Raw genomic sequence first — 25,435 nt, 5'->3', positions numbered from 1 at the left:
ACTAAGCCCCTGAAGATCTTCCTACCTTGTCTTCACCATACCAGGTTCACCGATCCGTCCTGAAGAGCTCCTCCGATGTCCTGATCCAAGCCCAAGCGGGGGCTGAAGAGGTCCATGATCCGGTCAAAGTCTTCATCCAAGCGGGGCAGAAGAGGATCTTCCATCCGATTGAAGTCATCATCCAGGCGGCATCTTCGATCTTCTTCCATCCGGAGCGAAGCGGCAGGATCCTGAAGACATCCAGCGCGGAACATCCATCCGGACCGACGACTGAACGACGAATGACTGTTCCTTTAAGGGACGTCATCCAAGATGGCGTCCCTCGAATTCCGATTGGCTGATAGGATTCTATCAGCCAATCGGAATTAAGGTAGGAATTTTCTGATTGGCTGATGGAATCAGCCAATCAGAATCTAGTTCAATCCGATTGGCCGATCCAATCAGCCAATCAGATTGAGCTCGCATTCTATTGGCTGATCGGAACAGCCAATAGAATGCGAGCTCAATCTGATTGGCTGATTGGATCGGCCAATCGGATTGAACTTGATTCTGATTGGCTGATTCCATCAGCCAATCAGAAAATTCCTACCTTAATTCCGATTGGCTGATAGAATCCTATCAGCCAATCGGAATTCGAGGGACGCCATCTTGGATGACGTCCCTTAAAGGAACAGTCATTCGTCGTTCAGTCGTCGGTCCGGATGGATGTTCCGCGCTGGATGTCTTCAGGATCCTGCCGCTTCGCTCCGGATGGAAGAAGATCGAAGATGCCGCCTGGATGATGACTTCAATCGGATGGAAGATCCTCTTCTGCCCCGCTTGGATGAAGACTTTGACCGGATCATGGACCTCTTCAGCCCCCGCTTGGGCTTGGATCAGGACATCGGAGGAGCTCTTCAGGACGGATCGGTGAACCTGGTATGGTGAAGACAAGGTAGGAAGATCTTCAGGGGCTTAGTGTTAGGTTTATTTAAGGGGGGTTTGGGTTAGATTAGGGGTATGTGGGTGGTGGGTTGTAATGTTGGGGGGGGGGTATTGTATTTATTCTTTTACAGGCAAAAGAGCTGAAATTCTTGGGGCATGCCCCGCAAAGGGCCCTGTTCAGGGCTGGTAAGGTAAAAGAGCTTGTAACTTTTTTAATTTAGAATAGGGTAGGGAATTTTTTATTTTGGGGGGCTTTGTTATTTTATTAGGGGGCTTAGAGTAGGTGTAATTAGTTTAAAATTGTTGTAATATTTTTATTATGTTTGTAAATATTTTTTTATTTTCTGTAACTTAGATCTTTTTTATTTTTTGTACTTTAGCTAGTTTATTTAATTGTATTTATTTGTAGGAATTGTGTTTAATTAATTTATTGATAGTGTAGTGTTAGGTTAATTGTAGGTAATTGTAGGTAGTTTATTTAATTATTTTATTGATAGGGTAGTGTTAGGTTTAATTATATCTTAGGTTAGGACTTATTTTACAGGTAATTTTGTTATTATTTTAACTAGGTAACTATTAAATAGTTCTTAACTATTTAATAGCTATTGAACCTGGTTAAAATAATTACAAAGTTACCTGTAAAATAAATATTAATCCTAAAATAGCTATAATATAATTATAATTTATATTTTAGCTATATTAGGATGTATTTTACAGGTAAGTATTTAGCTTTAAATAGGAATCATTTATTTAATAAGAGTTAATTTATTTCGTTAGATAAAAATTATATTTAACTTAGGGGGGTGTTAGTGTTAGGGTTAGACTTAGCTTTAGGGGTTAACACATTTATTAGAATAGCGGTGAGCTCCGGTCGGCAGATTAGGGGTTAATAATTGAAGTTAGGTGTCGGCGATGTTAGGGAGGGCAGATTAGGGGTTAATACTATTTATGATAGGGTTAGTGAGGCGGATTACGGGTTAATAACTTTATTATAGTAGCGCTCAGGTCCGCTCGGCAGATTAGGGGTTAATAAGTGTAGGCAGGTGTCGGCGACGTTGAGGGGGGCAGATTAGGGGTTAATAAATATAATATAGGGGTCGGCGGTGTTAGGGGTAGCAGATTAGGGGTACATAGGGATAACGTAGGTGGCGGCGATTTGCGGTCGGAAGATTAGGGGTTAATTATTTTAAGTAGCTTGCGGCGACGTTGTGGGGGGCAAGTTAGGGGTTAAGAAATATAATATAGGGGTCGGCGGGGTTAGGGGCAGCAGATTAGGGGTACATAAGTATAACGTAGGTGGCGGTCGGCAGATTAGGGGTTAAAAATTTTAATCGAGTGGCGGCGATGTGGGGGGAGCTCGGTTTAGGGGTACATAGGTAGTTTATGGGTGTTAGTGTACTTTAGGGTACAGTAGTTAAGAGCTTTAGAAACCGGCGTTAGCCAGAAAGCTCTTAACTCCTGCTATTTTCAGGCGGCTGGAATCTTGTCGTTAGAGCTCTAACGCTCACTGCAGAAACGACTCTAAATACCAGCGTTAGAAAGATCCCATTGAAAAGATAGGCTACGCAAATGGCGTAGGGGGATCTGCGGTATGGAAAAGTCGCGGCTGAAAAGTGAGCGTTAGACCCTTTAATCACTGACTCCAAATACCAGCGGGCGCCCAAAACCAGCGTTAGGAGCCTCTAACGCTGGTTTTGACGGCTACCGCCGAACTCTAAATCTAGGCCTTAGTGTTTACATTTTGCAAACGTACTAGGTTAGCCACAGACAATAAAACCATATATATATTGTTTACATCTAGGGTGTACTTAACATTTTTGATGTCATTATTTTTGCATTTAAATCTCTCATACCATTGATACACAAGGTATATTTAAGATGAAAGTAACGGAATTATGATGGAATATAAAATTACATATTTTTCACATTCATATCATCTGATGTTTGCCAACTTCATGCATACATATTGTTAAATGATCATGTTTTGTGTTAACATGTTTTTAATTTATTGTTTTTTTTAAATTTTTTTGTAAACTGCCTGATTGGACACTGTGCCTTTAAATAGGCCATGTCCGGTCTAAGCATTTATCCCTATGACTAAGTACTCAGTTGGAGTACGAAACGCGTAAGGGGTTAATTCCCTGGTCCTACCTCAACTTTTAAATCTATGGAATAAAATTTGGATTTTTAATCACTTTTGGTGTCCCACGAGTGCTGCTTTACCTTTCTACTTGTTTGTAGGTGACCAAATACTTATTTTCCACCATAATTTGCAAATAAATTCTTTCCAAATCAGACAATGTGATTGTCTGGATTTGTTTCCACATTTTGTCTCTCATAGTTGAGGTATACCTATGATGAAAATTACAGGCCTCTCTCATCTTCTTAAGTGGTAGAACTTGCACAATTGGTGGCTGACTAAATACTTTTTTTCCCCACTGTAATTATAAATAATTGAAAGATTAAAAATAAGAAGGTATGACTACAAGAGGTTAAATAACATAATATTTAATTGTTGCGCTAAAAATGACTTTAAAATTATACAAAGTAAAAGATGAAAATTAAAATACAAAATGCGGTAAAGAGCTCTATTACCTTAGAACAAAACAAATTATTGGTTACAATGGGTTAGATGCGATTATCTAGCAATATAGTTATCAGACAATATAGGGTATATTGATAAAAACAATTTAATCTATCAAAACGGTGATATTAATGTTCATCTATGGTTTGCGTTAATCCCTTTGTGTAACTTTTGATAAAACGGTATATGCAAAATAAGGGCACAATAAATTTGTGTCTCCTAAGGGAATTTGATCCGATGGTATAAGGGTAGTGCTCACAGTTAGTACTCACAGTTAATATGATCGTATTCCGATGTGTCTGATTGGTTGAAACGGCTCAGCCTTTATGTAAAGGATTTTGAAGTTCTGCTGAGTTTGGTTTAAAAACTATTATAAACCTGTTTTGTTCTATTCATGAAAACAGGCTAAAAGGGTGTTGGAATTTTGAACTTTGAGAGGTGTGGATAAGGTGTACAGGGTTTTCAAATTGCTGAATAGGATAGATATCTTATCCGTGAGGTGGATGAAGCTGTTTACCTTCTAGCGGCTTGAAGGAGTTTCAAGTAGCCTGATGGTGTTTTCTAAAGTTGCTGGAACTGTATACTTTGGAATGCTGTGGATTCAAAGTGTAGAAAAAGCGCTTTTTTGTATAGTTGCTGAAACTGTGTACCTTCACAAGGTTTGCAGGAGTTTCAGTTGGTGATATGCGATCAAAATGTGTTCCGTTAGGTAACTGAAACTGTATACCTTTGATTGGTTTGCAGGAGTTTCAGATTACCTAATTATATGGGGGTGTTTTCCGTATAGTTGCTGAAACAGTATGCTTTTAACAGGGTTACAGATATTTCACATGTCTTTATGGACATCCGTTTGTGTTGCTGAAACTGTGTACCCTCACAGGGTTTGCGGGAAAAATGTTTTCCGTTGGGAAACTGAAACTGTTTACCTTCAATTGGTTTGCAGGTCACCAAATTATGTGGAGGTGTTTTTCCATATAGTTGCTGAAACTGTATACCTTTGACAGGGTTTGCAGGAGTTTCAGATATTTCAAATGTCCGCTTGTGTGTAAAAACACATAGGGGGGTAGTTATCAAGCCGTCTACTTTTCTGGCTTCGCCGGCCCAATACGCCCGCCTAAGCTCGCCTACCTTCGCCGCCGCGGACCTGAAAAAATACGCCTAAGTTATCAAATAAAGCTGTCAAAAAGCCGCGGGGCGATGAGCAGCGGACTGTGACAGTTATCACTCATCCGATCTCGCTGCTCTTCGGCTTTTTCCCAGCTTTATTGCTAGCCTGTCACTAAGCACTCACACTAAACTACACTGTTCTATCCCTATACCGGCGCCCCCGGAGCCCCCCACAACTAAAAAAAGTTACTAACCCCTAAACCGCTGCTCCTAGACCCTGCCGCAACTCTTATAAATGTATTAACCCCTAAACCGCCGCTCCTAAACCCTGCCGCAACTCTTATAAATGTATTAACCCCTAAACCGCCGCTCCCGGACACCGCTGCCACCTACAGTATACCTAGTAACCCCTATCCTGCCCCCCCGACACCGTCGCGCTCTATAATAAAGTTATTAACCCCTATCCTGCTGATCCCGCACCTCTCCGCAACTAAATAAATAGTTTAACCCCTAAACCGCCGCTCCCTGAACCCGCCGCAACCTATATTAAACCTATTAACCCCTATCCTGCCCCCCCTACAGCGTCGCCACCTATAATAAATTTATTAACTCCTAATCTGCCCCCCCTACACCGTCGCCACCTATAATAAATGTATTAACCCCTAATCTGCCCCCCCTACAACGTCGCCACCTATAATAAATTTATTAACCCCTATCCTGCCCCCCACTACGCCGCCGCCACTGTAATAAAATTATTAACCCCTAAACCTAAGTCTAACCCTAACCCTAGCGCCCCCCTAACTTAAATATTAATTAAATAAATCTAAATAATATTTTTATTATTAACTACATTAATCCTATTTAAAACTGAATACTTACCTATAAAATAAACCCTAATATAGCTACAATATAAATAATAATTATATTCTAGCTATCTTAGGATTTATTTGTATTTTACAGGTACCTTTCAATTTATTTTAACTAGGTACAATAGCTATTAAATAGTTATTAACTATTTAATAGCTTACCTAGCTAAAATAAACAGAAATTTACGTGTAAAATAAATCCTAACCTAAGTTACAATTACACCTAACACTACACTATACTTTAATAAATTATTCCTATTTAAAAATAAATACTTACCTGTAAAATAAACCCTAATATAGCTACAATATAATTAATAATTATATTGTAGCTATCTTAGGATTTATATTTATTTTACAGGTAACTTTGTATTTATTTTAGCTAGTTAGAATAGTTATTAAATAGTTATTAACTATTTAATAACTACCTAGCTAAAAGAAATACAAAATTACCTGTAAAATAAATCCTAACCTAAGTTACAATTAAACCTAATACTACACTATCATTAAATTAATTAAATAAACTACCTACAAATAACTACAATTAAATACAATTACATAAACTAACTAAAGTACAAAAAATAAAAAAAGCTAAGTTACAAAAAATAAAAAAATAAGTTACAATCCAAAATTTTATAGGTGCACTCAATCTAAACTGCTTTTTACCCCTGAATCTGCTTACTTATGTTCAAGTTGTGATGTTCTACATATATAGTATAACTATTATAAGACACATATTGCATCCATTAGATTAACTTAAATATAGAAAGACAACTATCAAACAAAATAAATACAAACCTTAATTAATTTGCCATCATTCCTTTTTATATATTCTTTTTTATATAAAAAGTATATTGTTTAATTCCATACTTTATATATTGCAGTTTCTAACAAAAACAAACAACCTTTCCTCCATATGATGTGGGTATCATGTTTCACGTTTCAGATGGATTAGATCTACCACTTAGTTTCAATGGGTGATAAGTTAAAGTTCCTTTTATCATTATTGTTGACCTATTATTTAATGAAGTTCTCATTTATTAACCCCCCCAAACAATAGTAGTGAAATAGACAAAGTTCCCTACGTATATACTTACATCCTACCTTTGTATGTGTGACCCGTTCATTTTTCTCCCCTAAAAGCTATTGTCTACATTGTTACCATCTCGACCTGTATCAGTTTATCAGTGTATCACTAGCTAAATGCTTGGATGCTCTGTGTAACAGGCATGATACACCTCCGTATTTTATTTCAGCTGTAGTTTAACTGTAATACAAACACGGTATACTTGCGTGTTTGATTTCAGCTGAAATCTGATTGGACCATATGCATTGATGCCGGGGTACGGCGTGTATACTAACAAAATAACCTATCAGAGCGGAGATGTATATGCTCATACTAACGCCCCTTTGGACAGCTGATAGCTGTCACCGATATCTTTAACCCCTTTCTTATTAAATTTAAAGGTTTATCCTGTTCGATTCTAGTTGTTTACGATGGGAGCTTGTCTTATATTCCCTTCTCAAATATCATAAAGTGTGTATCTACTATACGCTAATCCGGCATCATACGTGATTCTGAAGTTTAACCCCTTTTGTGACTTAATCTAAATTCCAATGAGTTTTATTAGTGTGATACTTAATATAGGTTCTAATAAATTTTAATAGTGCAAAGTGTATCACCTGACTAATCAATAAATGGTTTGAAATATATCATCTAGCTAATCAATTAAATCCATCTACAAGTGATATATCCAAAGGGATTAATCCCTCTGGGTGTGTATATTTGCCTAATGGCACCATTTTCTGTTTAGCAATTCTTTTGTTCTTACAGTTCGGATGCTATTGTATAAAATTTTATATATGTATATAATAATCTTAGGTTCCTATGTATTAATGTAGATATTCTACATTAACTGTTTAAGGTATAAGGTGTGGTAAAAACTATAAAAGTGTTTATGGTATTATGTGTGGTATAACTATAAAAGTGATCTAGCTATTGTCAGGAACTTTCTATTGCCAATAAACAAGACTTATAAAATGATACCTACGATGTTTAATATTATTATTGCGATGTGAAATATGATATGACCTATAAATATGATCTGTGTGTATAAACTATATATATGTGATCTAACTGTAAATAAGTGTTTCCTACTACCAGTGCACTTGATCTAATTTGTATAAAAAATGTACATATATATATATATATATATATATATATATAAAGTATCCATCTTAGATAAATGTACTAAAATATAATAGATTAGAAATTGCTAGTGCTTATAAAAGACAATAAGTGTTAGTGTGAGAATAAGGTGATAGTGTAAAATTTAATAGTGTACCCTAAGTTAGGAGCTAAGTCCACAAAGAGGCCTCTTACGTCCAGAAGAGGGTCCGAAGTCTTCATCCTATCCGGCAAGAAGAGGTCCAGAAGAGGGTCCGAAGTCTTCATCCTATCCGGCAAGAAGAGGGCATTCGGACCGGTAGACATCTTCATCCAGACGGCATCTTCTATCTTCTTCCATCCGGCGCGGAGCGGGACCATCTTGAAGCAGCCGACGCGGATCCATCCTCTTCTAACGACGTCCTAAGTCCGAATGAAGGTTCCTTTAAGGGACGTCATCCAAGATGGCGTCCCTCGAATTCCGATTGACTGATAGGATTCTATCAGCCAATCGGAATTAAGGTAGGAAAAATCTGATTGGCTGATTGAATCAGCCAATCAGATTCAAGTTCAATCCGATTGGCTGATCCAATCAGCCAATCAGATTGAGCTCGCATTCTACTGGCTGATCGGAACATTGCGGCCACGATGATAGGATTCTATCAGCCAATCAGAATTAAGGTAGAAAAAATCTGATTGGCTGATTGAATCAGCCAATCAGATTCAAGTTCAATCCGACTGGCTGATCCTATCAGCCAATCGGAATTCAAGGGACCCCATCTTGGATGACGTCCCTTAAAGGAACCTTCATTCGGATTAGGACGTCGTTAGAAGAGGATGGATCCGCGTCGGCTGCTTCAAGATGGTCCCGCTCTGCGCCGGATGGAAGAAGATAGAAGATGCCGCCTGGATGAAGATGTCTACCGGTCCGGATGCCCTCTTCTTGCTGGATAGGATGAAGACTTCGGACCCTCTTCTGGACCTCTTCTTGCAGGATAGGATGAAGACTTCGGACCCTCTTCTGGACGGATCGGTGATACCCGGCATGGTGAAGATAAGGTAGGAAGATCTTCAGGGGCTTAGTGTTAGATTTTTTAAGGGTGTTTGGGTTAGATTAGGGGTATGTGGGTGGTGGGTTGTAATGTTGAGGGGGTATTGTATGTTTATTTAAATGCAAAAGAGCTGTTTTCTTTGGGGCATGCCCCGCAAAAGGCCCTTTTAAGGGCTGGTAAGGTAAAAGAGCTGTTAAATTTTTATTAGGGCATTTTTTTTATTTTGGGGGGCTTTGTTATTTTTTTAGGGTGCTTAGAGTAGGTGTAATTAGTTTAAAATTCTTGTAATCTTTTTTTATTTTTTGTAATTTAGTGTTTGTTTTTTTTGTAATTTAGTTTAGTTGATTTAATTGTAGATACTTGTAGATAGTTTATTTAATTAATTTATTGCTAGTGTAGTTTTAGGTTTAATTGTAACTTAGGTTAGGATTTATTTTACAGGTAATTTTGTAATTATTTTAACTAGGTAACTATTAAATAGTTATTAACTATTTAATAGCTATTGTACCTGGTTAAAATAAATACAAAGTTGCCTGTAAAATAAATATAAATCCTAAAATAGCTACAATATAATTATTAATTATATTGTAGCTATATTAGGGTTTATTTAACAGATAAGTATTTAGCTTTAAATAGGAATAATTTATTTAATAAGAATTATTTTATTTCGTTAGAATAAAATTATATTTAACTTAGGGGGTGTTAGTGTTAGGGTTAGACTTAGCTTTAGGTGTTAATACATTTATTATAGTAGCAGTGAGGTCCGGTCGGCAGATTAGGGGTTAATAATTGTAGGTAGGTAGCGGCGACGTTGGGGGGGCAGATTAGGGGGTAATAAATATTATGTAGGGGTCGGCGATGTTAGGGGCAGCAGATTAGGGGTACATAGGGATAATGTAGGTTGCGGCGGTGTGCAGATTAGGGGTTAAAAAAATTTAATAGAGTGGCGGCGATGTGGGGGGGCCTCGGTTTAGGGGTACATAGGTAGTTTATGGGTGTTAGTGTACTTTAGAGCACAGTAGTTAAGAGTTTTATGAACCGGCGTTAGCCCAGTAAGCTCTTAACTCCTGGCTTTTTTCTGCTGCTGGAGTCTTGTCGTTAGACAAAATGAGAAGTGATATACAACAATTGGAGGATTGGACAAACGACTGGGATCTAAAGTTTAACACAGCAAAGTGTAAAATAATGCATTTAGGGAAGAAAAATCCAAATGTTAATTACAGACTCAATGACACTTTACTGACTGTTACAGACGAGGAACAGGACTTGGGAATTATTATTTCAGATGATTTAAAACTTAGTAAACAATGTAGTAAGGCAGCGAGTAAGGCTAGCAGAATGCTTGGATGTATTGGTAGAGGTATTTGCAGCAGAAATAGTAAGGTTCTTATGCCACTTTATAGATCATTAGTTAGGCCTCATCTTGAGTATTGTGTGCAGTTCTGGAGGCCATATCTTCAGAAGGATATTAACAAACTTGAATCTGTGCAAAGGAGGGCTACCAAAATGGTACATGGTCTAAAAAATAAAACTTACCAGGATAGGCTCAATTACCTAAATATGTATAGCTTAGAGGAGAGAAGGGAAAGAGGTGATATGATAGCAACTTTCAAGTACATTAAAGGGTTTAGTAAAACTGAGGCTGTGGGTATTTTACATAAAATGGAAAATTCAAGAACAAGGGGTCATGAGCTCAAGCTAAAGGGTAGTAGATTCAGGAGTAATTTGAGGAAGCACTTCTTTACAGAAAGAGTGATTGATTTATGGAATAAACTTCCTCAAGAGGTAGTAGCAACAAACACTGTGGGGGACTTTAAAAATGCATGGGACAAGCATAGGGCTATCCTACGAACTAGATAAGTTTATACTGTTAGGTAAGGTGGGGCAGACTTGCTGGGCCTATGGCTCTTATCTGCCGTCAATATCTATGTTTCTATGTTTCTATTTCTAACGCTCACTTCAGCCAAGACTCTAAATCCCATTGAAAAGATAGGATACGCAATTGGCGTAGGGGGATCTGCGGTATGGAAAAGTTGCAGCTGGAAAGTGAGCGTTAGACCCTTTCCTGACGGAAAAAACCAGCGGCGGTAAAAAACAGCGTTAGGACCCCCTAATGCTGGTTTGGACGGCTAATGCAGAACTCTAAATCTAGGCGTTAATTAATTTAATGATAGTGTAGTGTTAGGTTTAATTATAACTGAGGTTAGGATTTATTTTACAGGTAATTTTGTAATTATTTTAACTAGGTAGCTATTAAATAGTAAATAACTATTTAATAGCTATTGTACCTAGTTAAAATAAATACAAAGTTGCCTGTAAAATAAATATAAATCCTAAAATAGCTACAATATAATTATTCGTTATATTGTAGCTATATTAGGGCTTATTTTACAGGTAAGTATTTCGTTTTAAATAGGAATACTTTATTTAATAAGAGTTAATTTATTTCGTTAGATTAAAATTATATTTAACTTAGGGGGTTGTTAGGGTTAGGGTTAGACTTAGCTTTAGGGGTTAATACATTTTTTATAGTAGCAGCGAGGTCCGGTCGGCAGATTAGGGGTTAATACTATTTATTATATGGTTTGCGAGGCGGGAGGGCGGCGAGGTCCGGTCAGCAGATTAGGGGTTAATAAGTGTAGGTAAGGTAGCGGCAATGTTGGGGGGGGCAGATTAGGGGTTAATAAATATTATGTAGGTGTCGGCAATGTAAGGGGCAGCAGACTAGGGGTTCATAGGGATAATGTAGGTGGCGGCAATGTGCGGTCTGCAGATTAGGGGTTAAAAAAAATTATTATAGTGGCGGCGATGTGGGGGGGCCTCGGTTTAGGGGTACATAGGTAGTTTATGGGTGTTAGTGTACTTTAGAGCACAGTAGTTAAGAGCTTTATGAACCGGCGTTAGCCCAGAAAGCTCTTAACTACTGACTTTTTTCTGCGGGTGGAGTCTTGTCGGTAGAGGGTTTACCGCTCACTTCAGCCAAGACTCTAAATACCGGCGTTACGAAGATCCCATTGAAAAGATAGGATACGCAATTGGCGTAAGGGGATCTGCGGTATGGAAAAGTCACGGATTGAAAGTGAGCGTTAGACCCTTTCCTGGTTGACTCTAAATACCAGCGGGCGGTAAAAAGCAGCATTTGGACCCCTTAACGTTGCTTTTGACGGCTAACGCCAAACTCTAAATCTAGGCGCTTGTTAGTTATATATGAATGGTGCTAGCAAAATAACAATACCTTATAACAAAGCAGCTAAAAAGGAGGACAAAGTATGTTTTTTATATATAGGAATATATGGCATTATAACAATTCATAGATCTACCATAAAGATATAAATTCTTAATCTACAAAGAAAAATTACCCTTTTCTTCTAGTAATCTTAAAAAGGTGAATATTTGTCATGTTGTACAACTAAGAAAGAAGTATGTATGTGATGTTGTGTAAATATGCTAAAAATGAATCTGCTTAAGTTTGTACCTTTATAATAAAAGTTAAAATTCACAATAATACTGGAACCTAACTTAAATACATATTATTCAATAAATAGACTAATATCCCATTCCTTATTTAAGGTTCTCTAGTGTTAAGTGTCAGAATCCAAAATAACTCTTTTCTCATAAGGATCTTATTTTTATTGCCACCTCTAGGTGGTCTAATTACTACATCAATTACTTTTACATTCAAATTAGATAAATGAGTAAGATGATGGCAATTAAAATGCCTTGCTATGGACGAATCTTTGGAATAATTCTTGACGTCCCTTTTGTGCTCCCCAACTCTTGTTCTCAATGAGTGTGAGGTTTGACCTACGTATTGAATCTTGCAAAGGTTGCACTCTAAGAGATAAACCACAAAAGTGGTAGCACAATTAGCATATACATTCCTTGAATGAGAGCTGCTAAATGTATCACCTCTTGAAACATTTTCACAAGTGCCACAGTTAAAGGCTAAACATTGAAAGGTTCCTTTCTTATTAAGCCATGTCTTTGGTCTTTTTTTGTCGATAGAACCAACCATACTCGGGGCTAGCTTATTGCCCAAAGTGGGCGCTTTCCTGGGGACAAATTTCATATGTTCTACATAATTGGAAAGTATATCATCACCTTTAAGGTAAATAAGATTGCGCTTAATAATGTTGCAAATATCTCCATATTGAGATGAATATTCAGTGGAAAACATAACGGAATCACTGGTAAAACTGCCTGTTCTCTTAGTAGCTTTCTTCTTAAGACTATCCAAGGGTTTGTCTATTACATCCTTTAATGCATTAGCCAATAAGCCAGAATCATATCCCGTGTCAATAACCTCTCTGTAAGTAGATCTGCCTGTCTTCTAAATAAATCATCTGAAGAAGCATTTCTTTTAAGTCTTAGGTATTGGCTCTTCGGTATGGCCTTAATCAAATGTCTTGGATGACACGATCTTGCGTGTAAGATCGTGTTTCCAGCTGATGGTTTTCGAAAAGTATCTGTCATGATAGTATCATGACGTCCTGATAAGCTAAGGTCCAAAAATTGGACCTCTTGTTTGTTCACCATTCCTGTAAATCTTAAATTCAAATCATTATGATTTACATAAGTCAGGAAATCATCAAATACAAAGTCGCCCTTAAATATGAAGATCAGGTCGTCTATGTACCTCATGTAAAACTGTATAGACTCCTTGAAGGGATTGACAGCACTGTAAATGAAGTTGAGCTCCCACCATCCCATAAATAAATTGGCAAAAGAGGGGGCAAATTTTGCCCCCATTGCCATACCACGTGTTTGTAAGTAATAATTATAGTCAAACATAAAGAAATTATGGGACAGTAGGAACTCAACACATTCACAAATAAATTCTCTATACTCTGCTGAAAAATCAGTTTTGTGCTGTAGAAAAAAGTCAATTGTTCTAACTCCCAAGTTATGAGGGATGTTAGAGTATAAAGAAACAACATCAACCACCACCCACTCAAACTCATGAGACCAACCAGTGCTACTCAACAAGGTAATAAGATGTCCTGAGTCCCTCAAATAGCTGCTCAGGCCTTGAACTAAAGATTGTAGAATAGAGTCAACCCACTCCGACAATGGCTCAAATAGTGAGCCTATCCCAGATATAATTGGGCGGCCGGGTGGGTTGACCATACTCTTATGAGTTTTAGGTAGGTGGTGGAAGATAGGTGTGATGGGATGTGAAGGAATTAAAAAATCTTTCTCATTAGATGTAAAGATGCCCAGATTTACTGCTTCATCTAACAACTTTTCAAGTTTTCGTCTGAAAGTATTAATTGGTTTACACCATCACTGTTACACCATCACTGAGCTGTTTCTTAGCTTCATTGATGTAATCGACTTTGTTTAAAACCACGACATTGCCACCTTTGTCCGAAGACCTGATGACAATGTCGTGGTTTTCACTCAACTGTTTTAAGGCTTGTCTCTCTTTAACAGAAAGATTATTAAACTTTTTCTTATCACCAGATATCTTTACATCAACATTTAATTTTTTTTTTTTTTTTTTATAAATTTTTTATTGAGGTTATAGGGATAATACAACAAATGCGAGATACCATAAAACAGAGATATCTGATTAAATAACAAACAGATTTATATTGGATAAGTTAGGTGTGATGCATTAAAGCTGTATGGTTAGTTTTCTGAAACCTCTTTTATATAATATGTATTAGGATGAGCTGAGATGAAATCCTCCATGAAAACAAAGGTTACTTTTGAACCCGACTAAGCTAATGAGCACTGAGGGAGGAAATTAGTATTATGAATGGTCACTTTTGGACCTGGTATTGGGAAAAAGAAGATGGGAAAGATCAGCTGACCAGAGCTGCTTGAAAGGGGTGAAGAAGGGGGAGAGAAGAAAAGGTGAGGAGAAGGAGAGATCAGAGGAAGTGGGGGAGAAGGTAGGGGGGGGAAGGAGAATTGGCCCCTGTTAGCCACGTATATTATCTGGGGTTGAGCGACAGAAAGAGCAGGGGGTTATTAGGACTCAGTAAATACAGATAGTCTACAGGGTGATGGATCGGACTAAGGCTAGGTCTAGAAACATCTGAGACATACGTTCCAAGCTAAATTAGTGGCTATGCAGAACATAAATTAAATACATAATGCAAAAAAAAATAAAAAAAAATACATCTACATAAATTATGAAGTTAATAGCTAATGAACATACATAACAATTGAGATTCTCTGAAAGACACTTACTCATATCAGTACTTGGAGACGGAAATGCATCTATGCAGTTACAGTACTATACCATGAGGAGATTAAATGGTGTATCTGTGAGATCAGCTACTAAATACCCAGGTCATCCCCAGGTTGGGAGCTATGTATACATGCTAGTAGTTCTTTCAAGTAGTTGATATGTCTCCCATAACCGTAAGGAAATGCGGCTAAGTTAATGTAAATATATGACTTTGTAATACCCTAATATGTGAGTAGGTGAGTAGGGGATCTGTATATTATGAAACTAACTACTGGGCTGAAAAGAGTAAGTGGCCCCATGTCATGTGAGATCTCACATAGGAGGGAAAGTGTTATAACAAAAAAAAAAAGACATATATTTATATATGAGTATATATGAGTGAATGGAGTTAGAGTCATTCAGTTCGCTATCACAATGCAGTAAACTCACATCTAGATATATTCAGTGCATGAGGCAAACACTTGAAAGCAATTACAAGTCATATTAGGCTCCTAAAAATGGTGGAGAGGTCTCTGATATAGGGTGCTCCTGGGGCTTGCAATAAGTTGACACCAGAATCTATAGTCCCGGACAAGTTGATAGCTGCTTCTGATCAAGAGTGTTAGAGATATACAGAAGGCAGACTAACTATTACGGGAGATCAGCCAATGCCTCTTCTGAAGCTAGGGAGCGTAGGAGCGGCATTGAAAATAGAGAGGCAAGGGAAGTTGCGGCGCCGGGAGTGAGGTGCGGGAGTAAGGCGATCAAAGTCTCTAGTCACCGGTCGAGTGGTTGCAGGAGATCTCGGTAGCCGGGGGTAAAGCTTGCCTTCCGCCATCCGCAGAGCTGTTGGTCGTTCCGACTTGAGCAGGCTATCATCTTCAAGTGTATCATGTGTTTCTTTAGGCAGAGGTGGTGCTTCATGTAGAGCTGCGGTGGGAGCTACCGTATGCTCAAGCTGAGTCGGGACCTGAGGAGTAGCGTAAGGGACACAGCTCAGTAATACTGTCCCGGTTTCCTCTTGGCTAGTGTCGCTACATGCAGGCTCTGTGCGAATTGAATAAAGTAATTCCCCAAAACACACATCCATTTTGTGTTCAAAAGCCTTGAGATTATCCATGATGAGTGTGTGGAAGGGGTGCTCTGCCATGTTAGAGAAGATATCAGGGCTTTAGTACACTACTTTCATAGAGGTGATAGCAGCGTGGCTGAGTAGCCAAGATGGCGCCTTCCTCCTTTGCTGTGGTGATCTCTGCAGACTTAAGGTGTACCGCTGAGCCAAAGCCTTAGTCCATCCTGGTTGCAGAGGATACTCTGCTGCTTAGTCCATTGCTGATCAATGAAGAAGTTGCCTGCTCCGAGCGGTCAAGATAAAAGATATATCTAGGGAAAATAGCCGCAGCTCATGTATAGTGCGACCGCTCAGGAGCAGGGCTAGCTCCTCCCCCCTCAACATTTAATTTTAATATTTCTTGTTCAACCTTCTTCTGAAACAAGTTAATATGTAAACCCCTAGATTGAATAGGGTAAAAATCTGATGATGATTTTTTAGGTCTCTGGATATTAGCATCATCCAGTCGTCCATCACCCTGATCCAAATCCCTCAAGACTTCTAGGGCGACAATATCGTCAAAACCCAAAATGGAAGCAGGATATACATTATCTGCTTCAACATAATGAGTAATCTGATTTTGATTAGAAAGGATACTATCTGATTCATGAAAAAACCTTTTAAGAGCTAATTTTCGAACACATTTATTTATGTCCAATAGAGTGGAAAAAACTGAGAATGAATTTGTCTGCAAGTAACGTTTATATTATGAGTATCGCTTATATCATGAGTATTCTTATCTTTTAAAGCCACTTTTGCTTCTTTTGTCAGTTCATTATCATTGTCAAAGATCATTCATGTTTGCCGTGTATTGTGATTCTATTTGTAATCCTTTCACATGTAATCTTAGTATCCCCTTACTCACCTGTTCCTATATTTTCTCTGTATTGTGATTGGTGGGACGGGGTATAAACTTACCTGGTTCTCACTTACCTATTATCCTATGACTAAGTGCCACGCGGCACGAAACGGGTAAGGACATGCCCCCTTCTGCCTCTCTCTGTGTTGGTATGTCTGTGTAGCGACTGAAAACATGGAATAAACCTCCGACTTTGTTTTTCTAATACCAAGTGTGCCGCCTCCTTCTTTCTTCGTGACTTGCTGGATTGACTTTTCCATTTTTCGGTGAGCACCTCTCTAACTCCAGCTATTTGTGAAGACTCTGTGTTCAATTTGGGTTCGCCGCTGTTCGTGGAGACTGCTTTGGAGCCGCGCTGCCTTCTTTCTCTTTCTGTTAATAAATGTAGGTAGGTTGCAGCGACATTGGGGGAGGCAGAGTAGGGGTTAATAAATATAATGTAGGTGTCGGCGATGTTGGGGTGGCAGATTAGGGGTCCATAAGTAAAATGTAGGTGGCGGCGATGTCGGGGGCGGCAGATTAGGGGTTAATAAGTGTAATATTAGGGGTGTTTAGATTCGGGGTTCATGTTAGGGTGTTAGGTGTAGACATAACTTTTATTTCCCCATAGGAATCAATGGGGCTGAGTTAGAAGCTGAACGCTGCCTTTTTGCAGGTGTTAGGTTTTTTTTCGGCCGGCTCTCCCCAATTGATTCCTATGAGGAAATCGTGCACGAGCACGTTTTATCAGCTAACCGCTAACGTAAGCAGAGCTGGTATTGAGGTGAGATGTGGAGCAAAATTTTGCTCTTCGCTCACTTTTTTGCGGCTAATGCCGGGTTTCTAAAAACCTGTAATACCAGCGCTGTCTGTAAGTGAGCGGTGAGCATAAACTGCCCGTTAGCACCGCACCTCTGTTAACGCAAAACTCGTAATCTAGGTGTATATTTTTTTTCATTACAAGAGCTTTCAGGGGATGCCAGTTTCAACTAGCTATTTATTTACAGAATTAAAACAATTATTGTAAAATTGCAATAAAAAATTATTAATTATAACATTACACAAAAACATGTAGTTTTCTAACTTTAGAAACCATTCTCAAAAGACCCAATCTGTGTATATATATTTTTTATTGGTCTTGATCTGCAACTATGTATATCTAAAATGATGACTTGGGTAACTCTTATTTGGTATACCAGAACTGCCTGAATTCTCAAAATTGACCAAAAATAAATATATTTACAGTCATTACCAAAAATATTGGCACCCCTGCATTACTGGCAGATAATGCACCACTTCACCCAGAAAATTGTTGCATTTACAAATGTTTAGACATTCTCATGTTTATTTCTTTTGTTTGTATCGGTGTGCCACAATAAAAGTGGAGAAAAAAAGCCAAATGTGACACATTTCATGCAAAACTCCATAAATGGATTGGACACAGGTGAAGACCGCTGCAGCTGATGAAGACCAGCACTCCACACCTCCGGGAAGAAGATAGAAGATTGTGCCACCCTGGAAGAAGATCTTCGCCACCTGGATGAAGACTTTGCAACCTCCTGGAAGAAGACGGATGCCCGGACATTTTTTTTTAGATTAAGGCATATTTATTTTTTAATGGGCAGCAAAAGAGCTGATTGCCCTTTTAAAGGCAATGCCGATACAAATGGGTAGATTACATTTTTTGTAATAGGTTTTATTTTTTGGGGGGTTGGGTGGGTGTTTTTACTCTTAGGGGTTAATTTGTATTCTTTTACGTAAAAGAGCTAATTTCTTAACGGCAATGCCTTACAAAAGGCCCTTTTAAGAGCTATTGGTAGTTTAGTGTTAGATTAGGGGGTGTTTTTATTTTGGGGTGGCTTTTTTGTGTTATTGGGGTATTAGATTAGGTTTAAAAAAATATTTTGGATAATGTTTATTTTTTTCTGTAATTTTAGATTTTTTTCTTTTTTGTAAAATTAGATTTTTTTATTTTAATTTAATCTTAGTTTTTATGTAACGTTAGGATTTGTTATTTTAATTTCAAGTTAGGATTTTTTTATTTTGGTAATTTATAATTAATTTATTAGTAAAATAGACTTTTTTATTGTATGTAATTGTGGTTAACTTAGGGGGTGTTCTGTTATTTGGTTTAGTGATTAGTTTAATACTTTGCATTATGGGGGGTGGCAGTTTAGGGGTTAATAGGTTAATTAGGTAGATTGCGTTGTGGGGGTTGGCGGATTAGGGGTTAATAGTTAAATAAGATACTTTCGCCTAGATTTAGAGTTCTGCGTCAGCCGTCAAAAGCAGCGTTACGGGGTCCTAATGCTGCTTTTGGCCGCCCGCTGGTATTTAGAGTCAGCCAGGAAAGGGTCTAACGCTCACTTCCCTGCCGCGATTCCAGGCTACCGCAGATCCCCTTACGCCAATTGCATATCCTATCTTTTCAATGGGATCTGCCTAACGCTGGTATTTGGAGTCTTGGGAGAAGTGAGTGGTAGACCCTCTACCGACAAGACTCCTAACGCCAAAAACAGTTAAGAGCTTTATGGGCTACCGCCGGAATATAAAGCTCTTAACTACTGTGCTCTAAAGTACACTAACACCCATAAACTACCTATGTACCCCTAAACCGAGGCCCCCCACATCGCCCCCACTCTAATAAAAAAATTTAACCCCTAATCTGCCGACCGGACACCGCCGCCACCTACATTATCCCTATGAACCCTTAATCTGCTGCCCCTAACATCGCCGACCCCTATATTATATTTATTAATCCCTGATCTGCCCCCCCCAACGTCGCCACAACCTAACTACAATTATTAACCCCTAATTTGCCGACCGGACCTCGCCGCCACTATAATAAATGTATTAACCCCTAAACCGCTGCACACCCGCCTCGCAAACACTATAATAAAGAGTATTAACCCCTAATCTGCCCTCCCTAACATCGCCGCCACCTACCTACAATTATTAACCCCTAATCTCCTGCCCGCACCGGCGCCGCTACTATAGTAAAGTTATTAAACCCTAAACCTAACTCTAACCCTAACCCTAACACCCCCTAACATAAATATAATTTATATTAAACGAAATAATATTCCTATAATTAACTAAATTATTCCTATTTAAAACTAAATACTTACCTATCAAATAAACCCTAATATAGCTACAATATAATTAATAATTACATTGTAGCTATTTTAGGATTTATATTTATTTTACAAGCAACTTTGTATTTATTTTAACTAGGTACAATAGCTATTAAATAGTTAATAACGATTTAATAGCTACCTAGTTAAAATAATTACAAAATTACCTGTAAAATAAATCCTAACCTAAGTTACAATTAAACCTAACACTAAACTATCATTAAATTAATTAAATAAATTACCTACAATTAGCTAAAATAAAATACAATAAAATAAACTATTCTATAATACAAAAAAACCCCCACTAAATTACAAAAAATAAAAAAGAATTACAAGCAGTTTAAACTAATTACACCTAATCTAAGCCCCCTAATAAAATAAAAAAGCCCAACAAAATAAAAAATTCCCTACCCTATTCTAAAATACAAAAGTAATCAGCTCTTTTACCAGCCCTTAAAAGGGCTTTTTGCGGGGCCTTGCCTCAAAGTAATCCGCTTTTTTGCATGAAAATAAAAATACAACCCCCCCAACATTACAACCCACCACCCACACACCCCTACTCTAACCCACCCAAACCCCCCTTAAAAAACCTATCACTAACCCCCTGAAGATCTCCCTACCTTGAGTCGTTTTCACCCAGCCGAGCTGAATTCTTCATCCAAGCGGAGCAAGAAGATGTCCTCCATTCGGTAGAAGTCTTGATCCAAGCGGCAAAGAAGAGGTCTTCCATCCGGGCAATGTCTTCTTCAAAGCGGCATCTTCTATCTTCTTTCTTCCGGATCCATCTTCATCCCGCCGATGCGGAACATCCTCCTTCCCCGACGGACTAACGATGAATGAAGGTTCCTTTAAGGGACGTCATCCAAGATGGTGTCCCTTCAATTCCGATTGGCTGATAGAATTCTATCAGCCAATCGGAATTAAGGTATAAAAAATCTGATTGGCTGATGCAATCAGCCAATCAGATTGAAGTTCAAACCGATTGGATGATCCAATCAGCCAATCGTATTGAACTCGCATTCTATTGGCTGATCGGAACAGTTAATAATTGTAGGTAGGTGGCGGCGATGTTAGGGAGGGCAGATTACGGGTTAATACTATTTATTCTAGTGTTTGCGAGGCGGGAGTGTGGCGGTTTAGGGGTTAATACATTTATTATAGTGGCGTCGAGGTCCGGTTGGCAGATTAGGGGTTAATAAGTGTAGTTAGGTAGCAGCGATGTTGGGGGGGGGGCAGATTAGGGGTTAATAAATATAATATAGGGGTCGGCGATGTTAGGGGCAGCAGATTAGGGGTTCATAAGTATAATGTAGGTTGCGGCGGTGTCCGGAGCGGCAGATTAGGGGTTAATAGTATAATGTAGGTGTCAGCGATAGCGGGGGCGGCAGATTAGAGGTTAATAAGTGTAAGGTTAGGGATGTTTAGACTCGGGGTACATGTTAGGGTGTTAGGTGCAGGACTTAGAAAGTGTTTCCCCATAGGAAAAAATGGGGCTGCGTTAGGAGCTGAACGCTGCTTTTGTGCAGGTGTTAGGTTTTTTTAAGCCAAAAATGCCCCATTGTTTCCTATGGTATATCGTGTACGAGCACGTTTTGCCATCTTACCACTACCGTAAGCAACTCTGGTATTGAGGGTTGAAGTGGAGCTAAGTTAGGCTTAACGCACCCTTTTTTGAGCCTAACGCAGCCCCTCAGACAACTCTAAATACCAGCGTTGTTGGAAGGGTGCGTTGGCAAAAAAAGCAGCGTTAGCTACGCAGCTTTTTACCGGCAAAACTCTAAATCTAGCCATTTGTGTTTTGGGTGGGTGGGGGATTATGTGTTAATAACTTTCGCCTAGATTACGAGTCTTGTGTTAGCCTTACAAAGCAGGGTTGAGAGGTCCTAACGCTGCTTTTTTAACGCCTGCTGGTATTACGAGCCTTGCAGGTACAGGTGTACCACTCACTTTTTTGGCCAGACTCAAAAATACCGCAAATCCACTTACGTCAATTGCGTATCCTATTTTTTCAATGGGATTTGCCTAATGCCGGTATTAAGAGTCTGACAAAAATTGAGCGGTAGACCCTCTCCTGTCAAGTCAGTAGTTAAGAGTTTTATGGGCTAACGCCGTAATATAAAACTAAAGTGCTAAAAAGTACACTTACACCCATAAACTACCTATTAACCCCTAAACCGACGCACCCCCCACATCGCAAACACTAAAATAAAATTTTTAACCCCTAATCTGCTGAACCGGACATTGCCGCCACTATAATGAATATATTAACCTCTAAACTGCCGCACTCCCGCCTCACAAACACTAGTTAAATTTTATTAACCCCTAATCTGCCATCCCTAACATCGCCGACACCTACCTACATTTATTAACCCCTAATCTGCCGCCCCCAACGTCGCCGCAACTATATTAAATGTATTAACCCCTAAATCTAAGTCTAACCCTAACCCTAACACCCCCTAACTTAAATATAATTTAAATAAATCTAAAGAAAATTACTACAATTAACTAAATTATTCCTATTTAAAACTAAATACTTACCTATAAAATAAACCTTAAGCTAGCTACAATATAACTAATAATTACATTGTATCTAGTTTAGGGTTTATTTTTGTTTTACAGGCAAGTTTGTATTTATTTTAACTGGGTACAATAGTTATTAAATAGTTATTAACTATTTAATAGTGATGTCGCGAACAGTTCGCCGGAGAACAGTTTACGGCGAACATAGCTTGTTCACGTTCGCCGCGGCGGGTGAACATATGCGATGTTCGATCCGCCCCCTATTCATCATCATTGAGTAAACTTTGACCCTGTATCTCTCAGTCTGCAGACACATTTCAGCCAATAAGCAGCAGACACTCCCTCCCAGACCCTCCCAGCTCCTGGGCAGCAGCCATTTTAGATTCATTCTGATCCTGCATTCTTAGTGAGAGGAAGGATAGTGCTGCTGCTGCTGCTGCTGATTTTATAGGGAAATTGATAGCTAGGCTAGTGTATTAAGTGTCTACTACAGTCCTGAAGGACTCATCTGATCTCTGCTGTAAGGACAGCACCCCAAAAAGTCCTTTTTAGGGCTAGAACATCAGTCTTTTTTTTCTTCTTCTTTGTAATCTAATTGCATTTGCCTGCCTGTCAGCATGTGTCAGGCTCACAGCATATACTGTGCCTACTTGCTCAGTGCCACCACTCATATCTGGTGTAACATTAGTGTAAATTTAAAAAAAAAAAACTTTTACATCAGTCTGCTAGTGTAATCTAATTTCAGTTGCCAGCAGGCCAGCCTGCCACTGCCAGCCTGTGTGTCAGGCTCACAGCATATACTGTGCCTACTTGCTCAGTGCCACCACCAGTCATATCTGGTGTAACAGTAGTGTAAATTTTTTTAAAAAAACTTTTACATCAGTCTGCTAGTGTAATCTAATTTCAGTTGCCAGGCCATCCTGCCACTGCCAGCCTGTGTGTTAGGCTCACAGCATATACTGTGCCTACTTGCTCAGTGCCCCCCACCACCAGTCATATCTGGTGTAACAGTAGTGTAAATTTAAAAAAAAAAACTTTTACATCAGTCTGCTAGTGTAATCTAATAGCAGTTGCCTGCCTGCCACTGCCAGCCTGTGTGTCTGGCTCACAGCATATACTATGCCTACTTGCTCAGTGCCACCACTCATATCTGGTGTAACATTAGTGTAAATTTTTAAAAAAAAACTTTTACATCAGTCTGCTAGTGTAATCTAATTTCAGTTGCCAGCAGGCCAGCCTGCCACTGCCAGCCTGTGTGTCAGGCTCACAGCATATACTGTGCCTACTTGCTCAGTGCCACCATCAGTCATATCTGGTGTAACAGTAGTGTACATTTTTTAAAAAAATTTGTTTACATCAGTCTGCTAGTGTAATCTAATAGCAGTTGCCTGCCTGCCACTACCAGCCTGTGTGTCAGGCTCAAAGCATATACTGTGCCTACTTGCTCAGTGCCACCACTCATATCTGGTGTAACATTAGTGTAAATTTAACAAAAAAAAAAACTTTTACATCAGTCTGCTAGTGTAATCTAATTTCAGTTGCCAGGCCATCCTGTCACTGCCAGCCTGTGTGTCAGGCTCACAGCATATACTGTGCCTACTTGCTCAGTGCCACCCACCACCAGTCATATCTGGTGTAACAGTAGTGTAATTTGTTTTAAAAAAAAACTTTTACATCAGTCTGCTAGTGTAATCTAATAGCAGTTACCTGCCTGCCACTGCCAGCCTGTGTGTCAGGCTCACAGCATATACTGTGCCTACTTGCTCAGTGCCACCACCAGTCATATCTGGTGTAACAGTAGTGTACATTTAAAAAAAAAAAACATTTACATCAGTCTGCTAGTGTAATCTAATAGCAGTTGCCTGCCTGCCTGCCACTGCCAGCCTATGTGTCTGGCTCACAGCATATACTGTGCCTACTTGCTCAGTGCCACCACTCATATCTGGTGTAACATTAGTGTAAATTTTTTTTAAAAAACTTTTACATCAGTCTGCTAGTGTAATCTAATTTCAGTTGCCAGGCCAGCCTGCCACTGCCAGCTGGTGTGTCAGGCTCACAGAATATACTGTGCCTACTTGCTCAGTGCCACCACTAGTCATATCTGGTTCTGGTGTAACAGTAGTGTAAATTAAAAAAAAAAAAACTTTTACATCAGTCTGCTAGTGTAATCTAATAGCAGTTGACAGCCTGCCACTGCCAGCCTGTGTGTCAGGCTCACAGCATATACTGTGCTTACTTGCTCAGTGCCACCAGTCATATCTGGGGTAACATTAGTGTAAATTAAAAAAAAAAACTTTTACATCAGTCTGCTAGTGTAATCTAATTTCAGTTGCCAGCAGGCCAGCCTGCCACTGCCAGCCTGTGTGTCAGGCTCACAGCATATACTGTGCCTACTTGCTCAGTGCCACCACCAGTCATATCTGGTGTAACATTAGTGTAATTTTTTTTTAAAAAAAAAACTTTTACATCAGTCTGCTAGTGTAATCTAATTTCAGTTGCCAGGCCAGCCTGCCACTGCCAGCCTGTGTGTCAGGCTCTCAGCATATACTGTGCCTACTTGCTCAGTGCCACCACTAGTCATATCTTGTGTAACAGTAGTGTAATTTTTTTTAAAAAAACTTTTACATCAGTCTGCTAGTGTAATCTAATAGCAGTTGCCTGCCTGCCTGCCACTGCCAGCCTGTGTGTCAGGCTCACAGCATATACTGTGCCTACTTGCTCAGTGCCACTACTCATATCTGGTGTAACATTAGTGTAAATTAAAAAAAAAAAAAACTTTTACATCAGTCTGCTAGTGTAATCTAATTTCAGTTGCCAGGCCATCCTGTCACTGCCAGCCTGTGCGTCAGACTCACAGCATATGCTGTGCCTACTTGCTCAGTGCCACCCACCACCAGTCATATCTGGTGTAACAGTAGTGTAATTTGTTTTAAAAAAAAACTTTTACATCAGTCTGC

The sequence above is a fragment of the Bombina bombina genome, chromosome 4 (assembly GCF_027579735.1).
Source record: "Bombina bombina isolate aBomBom1 chromosome 4, aBomBom1.pri, whole genome shotgun sequence".
Lineage (NCBI taxonomy): Eukaryota > Metazoa > Chordata > Amphibia > Anura > Bombinatoridae > Bombina > Bombina bombina.
Note: the sequence above shows the minus strand (reverse complement) of the source record.